Source organism: Amblyomma mixtum, chromosome 5, assembly GCF_055824585.1.
Source record: "Amblyomma mixtum isolate Tamu chromosome 5, ASM5582458v1, whole genome shotgun sequence".
In the NCBI taxonomy this organism is placed as follows: domain Eukaryota; kingdom Metazoa; phylum Arthropoda; class Arachnida; order Ixodida; family Ixodidae; genus Amblyomma; species Amblyomma mixtum.
The window spans coordinates 96,658,044-96,670,453 of record NC_143016.1 but is presented as its reverse complement, the minus strand read 5'-3'; the positions used below and the strand labels follow the sequence as shown (position 1 = coordinate 96,670,453).

Sequence of the window (12,410 nt, the reverse complement as noted above, 5' to 3'; positions counted from 1 at the left end):
TTACATATATATTGTCCTCAACTGGTTTCAGAAACATAGTTTCTACACCCACTCGTGTCACGTTATCGAGTTCATCAGCATTGGATCTAATTATTACAAACATTGAAACGACTGTTCACCCTGCTGGTACGATCACGTCCGATGTCAGTGACCATTGTCCTGTATTCATGTTTTATTCAAGAGACCCAGACAAGAAAAAGAGTATATCCCGCGATCCATTTTCCTTTCAGTGCGTAACAACAGATGCCTTAGAATCATTCAGAAATGAACTAAGTGCAGTAAACTGGTCTTCTGTATTTGAAAAGACAAGTGCGGTTGAAGCGTATAGCGTGTTTATCAAAACTTTTACATGTGTCTACACAAAGCACTTTCCCTTCAAAACAGCTAAGCCATCGAAGAAAATCAGAAAGCCGTGGATAACGCAGTGGCATGCTAAAATGATAAGGCATAAAAACCATCTATACCATTCATTTCTGCGTTCGCGTACACCAGCGTCACTTGAAGAATTTAAAAAGACCCGGAATAAACTTAATGCCGAACTAAAACGGGCTAAGCTTGCATATTATCACCAGTTATTTGCTAATGCTTCAGGCAAACAGCCAGACGTAGCCTGGAAAACATTAAACGAAGTCTTGGGCCGCAACCGCTCAGACTTTCACCCTGATAAGATCACTGTGGACGGCCACGAATTCACCGGCAAGTCCCTTGCTGAATATTTCAACAGGCATTTCGTCAACATTGCTGCAAGAATACAGACGGTACCGCCAGACCAAGAACCAGGACAAGATGTAGAGTTTAGCCCCACAAATAGTTTTTTTATGGAACCAACAGACGAAACAGAAGTGCACAGAACTTTCAATAACCTAAAGAATAGTGCTGCATTGGACTGCGATAACTTACAGATTAAGCCGATAAAACATGCGTTAGAATTCCTTCTTCCCGTGCTGGTGCACATATACAACCTGATCTTTGAAACTGGCGTATTTCCAAGTGAAATGAAGCGTTCAAGAGTTTCCGTCATCTACAAGGGTGGTGATAAAAACACGGTAGCAAATTATAGACCAATAAGCATTATTCCAATCTTCTCCAAAGGACTGGAAAAAATCATGTTTTCTCGTCTAATGAAATTTTTTTCGTTAAAAAATGTCTTCAGTGAAGACTTGCATGGCTTCAGAGCCGGGAGATCAACCGAAACTGCTCTCGTAACACTGAAAGAGTATGTACTACATAACATCGATCAGAACTACTTTACTTTAGGACTTTTTGTAGATTTCACGAAGGCTTTCGATTGTTTGAGTCATAAAATCCTCATAGATAAACTGTCCCGGTATGGAGTTCATGGTATTCCTCTAGAATTGATTAAATCGTACTTAAGCTGCTGAACACAGATAGTATGCCTGGGAAATCACCGATCCAGTTTTCTACCCATTAATAAAGGCGTCCCACAAGGAAGCATCTTAGGGCCTCTCCTGTTTAATGTTTTTATTAACGACATTGTCCTCATTGACAGATCAGTGAAGTTTATCAATACGCCGATGACTGTTCAATACTTATGCCGGGGCCAGATGTAGGTATGTTGGTAAAGCAATGCGAAGACTTTCTTTTAAAATTATCCTTATGGACACAATCCAATGGACTGAAACTGAGTCCATCCAAAACCAAAATTATTGTTTTCCGAACGAAAAATAAAAGATTTCAGGTTAATCACCCAATAAATTATGAAGCCCAAAATATTGAAATTGTAGAATCCCACAAAATACTTGGAGTCACGTTTAGTAGTAACTTGAACTGGGACTTGCATGTTGAGAACATATGCAAGAAAGTATCCGCAGCAGCCGGGGTGATCTCACGCTGTCGAACATTCCTGCCTACGCAGATAAAGATCCAGCTCTATCACGCATTATTTGCATCCCACATCCACTATTGCAATTTTGTCTGGGGCACCACTACAGGTACCAATAAGCATAAAATTCTTACACTACAAAAAAGGATCATGCGATACATCGGAAATCACCCATACCTCTCGCACACTGGTCACTTGTTCGCAACCTATAAAATAATCCCTGTGACTTCTTTGTACGACTTCCGAATTTTGCGCACGTTTTATTTTTCAAACGGCCCATTTCATGACTTTGTAATTGCAACCGCATCACTACAGCGCCACGAACATATTCTTTCTACCAGAAGCATTGATAACTGGTACATTCCGCGCTTTCGAACTAATTATAAACATCAGTCACTAAAACATAATCTCCCTTCGGTTCTAAACACGTACATATTTCCTACTAAGCCTACGATAAACCAGTTGAGGCAGCAATTTCTTAACACATTATGACAAAGCTTTAAACACTACCTTGAATGTTTCTCAGTTCAAAAATTTTGGTTTTGTTATGTCTAATGTAGTTGTTGCTTTTGAAATTAAAGATGTGTAAGCTGGTTTTTCTTTTTTTATTATTTCTTCTTATACATGCAGTATGTTTTGCTTTATGCGCCACATTATAAAATGTCTGACTTCGTATTGTAATTAGTATAATAATGAACTTTGAAAATGTTGTCTCTCCTGCATCTAGAATGTACACTGGACATCTAATGTAATACGCTCATTGATGACTGACTGCACTATTGCAATACTAACTGCTTGTCTACCTACTTGATTTGTATTGCGTGTCCTCATGTATGAACATGTCAGCTTCGATTTTATATTTGTTTTCTCCCTTGGTGTTTGTATTGCCACGCTGGCCTGCCTTGTTGTGGTCTCTTGGGCCCTGTCAAGCTGCCTCGAGCAGCTTTTTGCCCAAGAGTTCCTACCATGCATATGGTGAAATAAACGAATTGAATTGAATTGAATTGAATTCATTCATTCATTCATTCATTCATTCATTCATTCACCAATCTTCATTGACAAGGATGGCCTGAGGCCCAAGAGGAAGTGGGAAGTTAAGTGAGAGTTAGGACGCTTGAATCCGAAACTAAGTAAAACAGGGCGTTCAGCTTCCGCTTGGCGTCGCCACTCGCATCAGCCAGTTTTAGTGCTTTAGAAGAATGTTATTAGGAGGCGCCATAGTATTTCGCTTGTGTCGCTTCAAAAGTGAGGGCTGTTTACCTAACCCATTGCGGATCAGTGGACGTTTTGTATTCTTTCATATCTATTGGCTATACTGAAGACATAAAACTACGCAGGAGACAGGACACAGAAAAGATGCAGACAGAACGAGCGTAGACTAACAACTGATTTATTGGTCGAAAACAACCTTCCTTCAAGAGCAACGCATGCGCAACCAAACTTAACGCCCAAAGCAAAAGTACACAATCTTATAAACCCAAAAAGTCAAGTTCCTTCTGATACAGGTGAATTGATGCCTCGCTAACACATGTTTCCGCACCGCATCTAGCAATTTGCCAGGCTTCAAAGACCTCGCGTGCCTTCTTGTCCTTCGCGCAGCCTATAATCTTCGTTTGCTTGAAAATCGGCGTACAAAATACTTGTTTCTTCTTGTCATTGATCTTACAAGACTGGCAGTGCCTTGCTAAATGCTGCCCACCGTGCTGGCTCAAAGAGTTATTATGCTCCTGAAGGCGTTTATTAATGCAGCGCCCCGTCTGCCCTACATATACGGAACCACGGCTGAATGGATCTCGTAGATAACTACCATCTTACAGGCTACAAACTTAGGTCTGTGGTTGACTCCGCACCCTACTTTCTTTTGCAGGTTATAGTTAGTTAATCGGCATAAGCGAGACAGTTTACATGGGGCGGAAAAGAACACGTTGACACCAAATTTTTCTCCCACCTTCTTCAAACCGTGCGAAGTCTTGTGCACATAGGGAAGGACTTCAAACTTCCTCCTCTCGCTTTCAGTGAGTTCTTGTTGGTTTTGTTTCAACCGTAGGGTTTTCTGCAAAGATTCTGCAACAGCTTTCAGAAGAGAAGGAGGAAAACCCGCAGAGTAAAGAAGGTCTACTTGACTGGAAAAACTACATTCACCATGTGTGGACATGACTTGACAAGCGAGGATCTTAAACTAGAGGCTGCGATTCCGCTTTTTACGAGGTTTGAGTGGCACGAATCATAAGGTAGAAGAGCCTTCTTAGATGTTGGTAAATAGGCCCAGCATAGATGGCCCTCTGTATGAAAAAACAATTGTAAGTCTAAAAACTGTAAACAAGAGCGTTCCGGGAGCACAAAAGTAAAATTCAGATTAGTGGCTGTGGATTTGAAGGTCGCTAAAATTTCATTCACAATCATTTGTAGGCTATCGTCAGGGTTAATATTCAAAAGGATTAGGAAATCGTCCACGTATCTGACCACATGCGTGATCCGGTCATCAGTGAGAACGCACGAAAGTTCAGTGTCAATTTGAGCTAAAAATATCTCAGTTAAAATAGGCGCCACGCTCGAACCTATACAGATACCTCGCCGTTGTACATAAAACTTGTCCTTAAAAGTTACAATGGTAGAAGAAAGATAGAGTTTCAGCAATTGAAGAAAACCATCGATTGAAATGCCGCAAGTATTCTGGAAGGACACCACTCCCGAACGTTCGATGCAGTTGCGGACCGCCAGGAACAACTTGTCGTGGGGCACTGAATAGAACAGTTCTTCAATGTCAATTGAGAAACCTGAGTTGATACTTGACGAGTTCTCACTAAACATTTTCACCAAGCTATCAGAGCTACTGATCTTGTACGGATCTTCAGGTGTCAGGCTCTTTAGGTGTCGTTGCAGGTACCTGCTGACAATTACTTGCCAAGTACCTCTTTCCGTCACGATGGCTCGAAAAGGACACTCTGGTTTGTGGCTCTTTGCACTAAAGAATACCGTGAGGACATGGACCTTGTTCTTGTCGACTTCATTCTTCAGGCGTTCAAGTTTTAAGTTCTCAAGAAGGGCTACCGCCTTGGCCTTGGCTTCGTTTGGCTTTTGAGTCGAAGGACGGAAGTTTTCCCTTAAAGCTAAAGTGGCCTTCTCACCAAATAGCTTCTCAGGCAAGACCACAAAGCCGCCTTCCTTATCAGCCAGCATTAAAGCAAGTCCGGAGTCATTAAGGCAACCAGCTACTCTCCTGAACAGGGAAGTGCCGTCCTTTTTCTCTTCGTAACCATTCCGCACAGAGTCAATGCCTTCCAATAAACAGCGTCCTTTCTCTTCACCCTGCACCTTCTCTGCTAGTTTTATGTCTTCAGTATGTCTTACCAACTAGCCTCTCATCACACACTTCTAGAACTATTGGCTATACTCTTTCATGGTGTATAGGGTTGGTCAAAAGTTTCCATGCTACAGGGTCTGCTTTTGAGCCATGTAGGGGCGCAGTTTCGATACCCCCAAAGCTCACTATATCTGTACGGTGTAGCAGAAGCATCATTCTCAGCTCTGAGAACCTTTGTAGATTTACAGTGTTCCTAGGTGGCTGTCTATAATGCTTAAATGCAGACCCCATGGCCTGGGAACTTCTGACCAACCTTCTATGTTCCCTACGTCTTTTCATGTAGAAGACGGTGTTTATTTCTAATTAGGTGGCACTACAGTAAGCATGTGCACACTTTAAGAGAGCCCCAAAACATGGACCAGAGAAACGACAAACACGAACGCAGGCTTAGAGCTGAAGTTTTTAGTAAGAGTTAGTGTTTGTTTAAACCGGTCGGGCAGCATTCTGTTGCATCTACGACATTGAAACTTAAGCCTCAGATGTGGTAACGACATTTAAACGGATAGATAGATCGCCTAAGGGATTTATGCTGACGAACCGCTTCTTCGAAGCACATGTTCGACATTCGACGATCGAAGACACCATGCAGATGGCTAGGCTCACCGCGTACCGTGAGCAAAGCGACGTTCGAACTCGCTTTGATTGCACTTAGTTTAAAGTTTACAATTAAAGGAGTTGGCAGTTTTTTATTTGGAATGCCAAAGTGTATTTCTTTTTCGCGCATTCTCTAACTTTCGAGCACACGTTTATAGACTCCCCTTTACGTGCTCCTGTCCGTGCTAACATGAGCTTGTACTGCTTGCGTTTCTACTCCTGCTGTCTCGGCCGCGTTTCAGTGAAGGACAAAAAAATTCCGAGGGCACTTAAAACTGCTTACGTGTTGTGAAGGTGAAAGCATCGTGAGCGCTCTGCCTCGACACTATGAAATGAAATGGTGGTGGTGGTGTAAAACATTTATTTCTACTATTTACAAAAGTAGTACTGCTTGGACTGGGCCTTAAGGGCCCTGCCGTCCTATTGACTAGGAGGGATCTCTAGACCGGGACCGAAATGGAGACGCACCTCCGAGAGCTGAATCCCCAACTGGTGAATTCACAAAGGTCCGAATGAAACACTCGGGCTTTAGTTCAGACACCTGTCGTGGGTATATGTTGCAGCTGGCGTCGTCGCTTCGGCGGAACTACAAGGAGGGGCACCGGCGCTACCCGGCCCCTTGTAATGGACTGGATCGCGCTGACGAGCGCCTCCTCGTCAGTATTCTCGCTAACACTGTACTGTGCCCGGCGGTGCTAAAACGTTTAAACACATCCTTTGATGGCGCGTGCCAGTTCTGTGGGGAGGTGGCTGACACCTCCCACATGGTTTGGACGTGCCAATCAAACCCATCTATCCGCCCCAACCCCACCAGAGAGGACAGGGAGGCGGCCCTGCTCGGATGTCAAAACCTAAAGACCCAAACAGTCTTGGTTCAACGGACGCGGGCAGCGTTGCTTGCCAATGGGGCCCCGGAATAGGGGCTCCACCTAGTACTGTGAGGGGAAAGGGCCAATAGGGTCCTACCCCAATCACCTTTCTGTAAAAAATTTAATAGACAATAAATGTTTTTCACCACCACCGGCGGACGCGGTTGTTGCGATGCGCGTCTGTTCTTACAATCTTTCCTCTCGCATATCTTTCAACTCTCCTCTGTATGCACTTGGCATAGATTGTGGCTCAGTTCGAGCCATTTGGCTGGCCCATACGCTTTTTTTTTCAAAACAATTGGTTTTTGAGGAAAGGAAATGGCGTAGTAATTGCCTCAAATCTCGGTGGACACCCCAACCGAGCCGTACGGGAAGGAAGGAAGGTGCAGTGAAAAAAGAAACAAAGAGGTCCTTCCTTCAGTCGCAACAACAATAAATTTATGTGATTGTCTGAAGTTGTGGGGCCTTTTAATTTTTCTTGCTGTGTGCGTCCAGTGCCCGCTTGATGACGTCCCCTTATTTTTCTTGCCATCGCAGGGATTTTCTGTACCATATGCAAGAATGCACACACTAACACACGCCGTCTTCTTTTCTCGTAATGGGGATAGTAAAAAAAGCTAATGATGTCAAGGCACGTTTGAAAAACTAGTAGATCTAAGCTTGCCGGCTTAGCGCTTAATCAACTAAAGATGATTGGCATTAGCAGCCGAGAGGTCTGGTGGTGAAAACATTTATTAGCAAGAAACAGGAAGTACACGTTTGGATCACCCTGTAAGGGACCGATCCTGGAGTAGCAAGGCCATTGTGACGTTTCACAGGCGACTTCCTGGTCGGGCATCTCACTGGCCTGTTCTGGCTTCTATATACAGGGTGTTTCACCTAAGACTTTCTGCAATTTTTAAAAATAAGCTATTTGAATTAGATGCGTGTTTTTTCTGGCATAGCATTGTCAGTGGTGTAGTACATCATAATTCAACTAAGACGTGCTAACTAGCAGGCTTGTTAACCAATATTTAATAGTTAACTTTTAAACTATTACCGTTGGGCTCCTTAATTATTGAGAGGCATGTAGCCCACCGTAAGTAATGTCCATATCCGTTTTTAGAATTTCGAGAACGCGATTATCCTCGGTGCTGTGGCCCAACAAATTTTGGCTATTTCGACGAGTTAGGATCACTGGAGAGGTTGCTTTGCCTGCAAGCTTCTCAAACCGCATGTATTTTGGCGCGATGTAGGCGAAATTTGTTGGGCCACAGCGCCGAGGATAATCGCGTTCTCGAAATTCTAAAAACGGATATGGACATTACTTACAGTGGGCTGCATGCCTCTCAATAATTAAGGAGCCTAACGGTAATAGTTTAAAAGTTAACTATTAAATATTGGTTAACAAGCCTGCTAGTTAGCATGTCTTAGTTGAATTATTATGTACTACACCACTGACAATGCTATGCCAGAAAAAGCGCGCATCTAATTCAAATAGCTTATTTTTAAAAATTGCAGAAAGTCTTAGGTGAAACACCCTGTATATTCACGTGCATACTCGGTCTTCTGTCGCTTCCGGTATTCGGTTCAATCGTGTTCACTACATGGACTCCAGGGCCCGCTTCCGCGAAGCAAGTGGTCTAGTCCGGTCCTAGTGTTGTCTTATCCGCACTCTTAACTCATCCGCCGGTTTTGAGAAAAGTAAAGGCACATAACTAGTTCACTGGTCAATGGATACATCAACCGAGCTTTGGGGTACGGGGCGGTGGTATTCACCTAACGCGTTAAGCGTAACGCATTACATGGCAGCCGTTGTACCCTTTAAATTGCTTGTTTTGAATGGGTTGTGCAAAGCTATTGCACCTTTCGCTGTAAAGGCCCTAGGAGGAAGGAGTTATTCTGGAGCACCCCACTACTAGACTCTATGCACTACGGCACCTCTCTTCTTGGTCTTCTTTCACTCCCTCCTTCCTTCACGGCGTGGTTTAGCTGTCAACCCAGAATTCATGGTGATCCAGAGAGCCGGTTATCAACACTCTCGGCCGCTAATACCATTCAGGCGCTAACGTACTGCCTCCGCATACATAACCCTCGCAAGCATGAAGTAATGCTGATGACCATCATATACTGAATTTTTATTGCGAAAGCAATACTACTTGCACTTTCAAGCCTTTGCCGTGACGCGGCGGTGCCATGGATGACCTTTAGATGAACCCCGTGTGACGTCATGCGTGACGTAACGCCGAAGAGCTGGGCGACCATCTCGCGCCGTCGGAGGAAGCGGCGGTGCCTTCACCAGCGCCTAACTCCTGCGCTCTCCGCTAGGAGCGCAACAGGTGTTGTGACGTCACGCCAAAGAGCTGGGCGACCATCTCGCGCCGTCGGAGGAAGCGGCGGTGCCTTCACCGGCGCCTAACTCCTGCGCTCTCCGCTAGGAGCGCAATTCTGGCGTTACGCCGAAGAGATTAGGCTCAACTCACGTCGCTAGTAAGCAGTAGCTGTGCCAACCACCAGCGGCTTAACATTGCTTCGCGACGATGCCGCCCACCGCTAGGGAAGCTCGTCGCAATGCGCGTAAGAGAGAGCGGCGAGCTACAGAGACAGATGAAGAGCGTGAAAGAAGGCTCGCTAAGCAACGTGCCCATATGCAGCTCGGCGAGAACGTGCGAGCTCTTCAGTGGATGATGGGACTGATGTTACTGATTCGGGATTGGATTGGATGAGATTATATTGTATAACCGATTACCCGCGGTACTTTTGAGGAGCGGACGAGGTCTCATTACCCGCGGTACTTTTGTGGAGCGGACGAGGTCTCATTAACCTCACACTACCTTCTGTATAACCGATGCATCACCACAAGTCTAACCACAAGCACCACCACCAGCTGAACCATGGCGTAGGTAGTGCTTACCGCTCTAAGCTACTCTATAATTCTTTCTTTGGATTCGGTTTTGAGGCCCCGGAGGGCCAGCCAAAAATTGCCTCGGCCGACGGTATTTCACGTCGTCCAGGCGGGGTATTGGGAAAAGTTTTCAACTAGCAATAGTCGCTCCTCAGTCGAGACTTCATGGGATGCGACACTGCCTCTGCGCAAAGCTGAAGTCGCAGTGCCAGTGCAGGGTGGTCCTCCCTGTGATGCTTGCTTCATGGCCTGGTTAGCGGCATTATGTCGGCGAATAAAACTGCCATACTACTCACCGTGAAGAGGAGTCGTTGCCACTTATCAGTGTCGCCACATAGCTCACACAAGCCTTTTAATTGAAACAATGTAACAGCAGTGAATTTCATTCATTATTTTATCCAGTGTGCCTATAATATTGAGACCTGTGAGGGGGCTTGCTGATGCGGGACAATCCACTTCCGATAACAGTCGCCTCGCGCTCGTAGCGTGTCTGCGCAGCAGTTGAAAGCTGTCCGTAGGCCGCGCCTGAGCGCGTGCAAAGGTCTGCATTTTTTTGCTTCTTTGTATGTTTCACAACTTGTTTCCAGATGAGTGACAGCTTCGGGTGGAAGATGACTGCTTTCGCGCGGGTGATATTGTTGCGCGCTCACTTTTAGCGGGAGGTGGGTCTCCTCCTCCTTCTTAGTTATTCTGTGTGTTTTCATCTCATCGTACCAAACAAAATATTTTGTCATTTATTATTAATGTTTAGTAATGATAATAATAAGAGTTTGAGGCATAGGTATGAAAGATGTCGCCAGGTGCTGGTACTTGCAGTCTATAGCTAACAAGTTCAGGAAAGCTCAGTTTAAGAAAAGCGAATATGAAGAACAATAAAACAAAAACAAAACAAGAAATACAAAGGACGAAAACTAAACCCTTCTCCTTTTTGCGAGCGGCAGCGATAGTGGTCACATTGTTTTGGCCGAGAGGCCAATGCCCTATCACTTCATTTGCCATTTTCTTCTATACTGAGCAAAAGCGCAGCGGACGAGATGATTGGAAGCAACAGTCTGTTCATGGGTGTCTAGAGCGCGTATGTTGATTTTGAAAAACATAGATTATAGGCAGAACTTATTCCTTGCATTTCTCTGGACTGAACTTTCTTAAAGCACTCGGTCATCACGTTGACTACTTTCTGTCATATTTATCTGTCCGCTTGGGGTTCTTACGAAAATCTTGAACCAATCCGTCGCCAGCGGCATTGTCGAATGCTTTATTATTTTATCACTGGTGGCATCTTACGGAGAGTATACCGATGCTCCTTAACGGCGCCTTGCATAGCCATAAACATTGACCATCAAAAAAATTGGCAGTGGCTTAGCCCGGCTATGCCAAGATATACGTGGCGAAAGTTTGTTATCAGGCATGCGACAGAGCTGGCGAAGTGGGCAGAGGCGAGCGCAACGACAAGGCAAGCGGTGTGACGTCATACGAAACAACGGCGGCGGCTCCGCAGTGAGATGCGCGGTGTTACGTCATGCCAGATGGCGCGGCGAGCGCGCGACGTCCGCCAGCTGCGGCGGTTGCTAGGCAACGGCTCAAGGTCGGTCTCTGTGCCTCCTCGGAGCACCGAAATCACAAGCCAATGTAGGTTTCGCCAATGTAGGTTTCGCTACAAAAATCAAAGGAAGCGTTTAAGCCTTTCCCACAGTAAGGTTATCTCCATGCTGGAATTGAAACTTCCAACTTGGAAGCTGTAGCGACTGAAATGACACGGAATACTAAGCCACTATCCGCGTGACGTGCAGTGACGCAACGCGGATTAGGTGCCGACTCGTCGATGAAGCCAGCGAGCTATAGCGTGAGCGGTTATTAGGCGAGGCATCGCCGGGGCACGGAGCCGCCCAAGCCTGAATCACGACATCGTCGCCACGTGCAGGGTCCCGAAATAGTGCACTCGGCTTAGGAGGACGCACGCCACAGCGTTTGCTTTTCACTCTGGCTGGATAACACGTGCGCATAATCTCAAACAAGACGACTCCGTGTGGTAAGCGAATGTCGCTAGCGCCGCTACATAGTGCACGATCGAAGCAATACGCTAAAAGCTTCGGTCGGAAAAGCGAACCAGCGCGACACGGCGGCGCCCTAATTGGATGTGACGGGTTTCGTTAAACATCGCGATCGCGTGCGATTCAACTTGCAAGTGGGCCAGCGCGCACATTTGAAGCCTGGCGCGCGCGGAGAAAGTCGGAAGAGGCGTGGCGCCCGGCTTTGTGACAGTGATCGACACCAGCCCGTCCATGGCGGTTCCGTCTTGACACCGCAGGAACGCCGGGGGAAGAGAGTGAATAAAAAATAATATATCGAAAATGGGGCAACGCATTCCGCTTCGCGCGCATAAGGCGCGTATAACGTCTTTGCGCGTGCCCGCGCGCGGCGATTGTAATCTGGAGCGCATGCTCTAACTCACGCCCTCAGTTTTCAACTTTCAGTTGTCTGTTTTTTTTTTTCGCTTAATTCAAACATCAATCGGGCACGGTCTGGTTTGTCTCTGGCTTCCATCTAAGGACGGCACTCAGCCAGGGCGGGCGAATGTTACGGGCCGGTTCATGCGTTATTTCTCTTCCTGAGACGCCTAGACGCCTTTATTCAGCTGTGCTCGTTTTCAGCGCAGAAGAGAGTGGCGGTGGCATACATTGCCAGATTCACTTCTTCTTGAAAAGCTTGACCTGGGGCCGTACTTGGCACTGATTTTTCAAAGCGATAGCGTTAAAGGCTCCGTTGTCCAGAAATCCGGTGTTGGCTTTGTTGGCGTCGGCGTTGTGGGCGAAGAATGAAGAGCATGACTCTGGCAGGTGGTCCCCAGAGAGCAAC

At 45.9% G+C, this 12,410-nt stretch overlaps 1 non-coding gene across 1 annotated transcript; it reads right to left on the bottom strand.

The window, feature by feature from the left end:
* Positions 1–9,608: 9,608 nt before the first annotated feature.
* On the bottom strand, positions 9,609–9,750 carry LOC149343096 (U4 spliceosomal RNA). Its single transcript, XR_016283360.1, has one exon. It is a non-coding gene; the product is annotated as a U4 spliceosomal RNA (small nuclear RNA).
* Between the last annotated feature and the right edge of the window lie 2,660 nt (positions 9,751–12,410).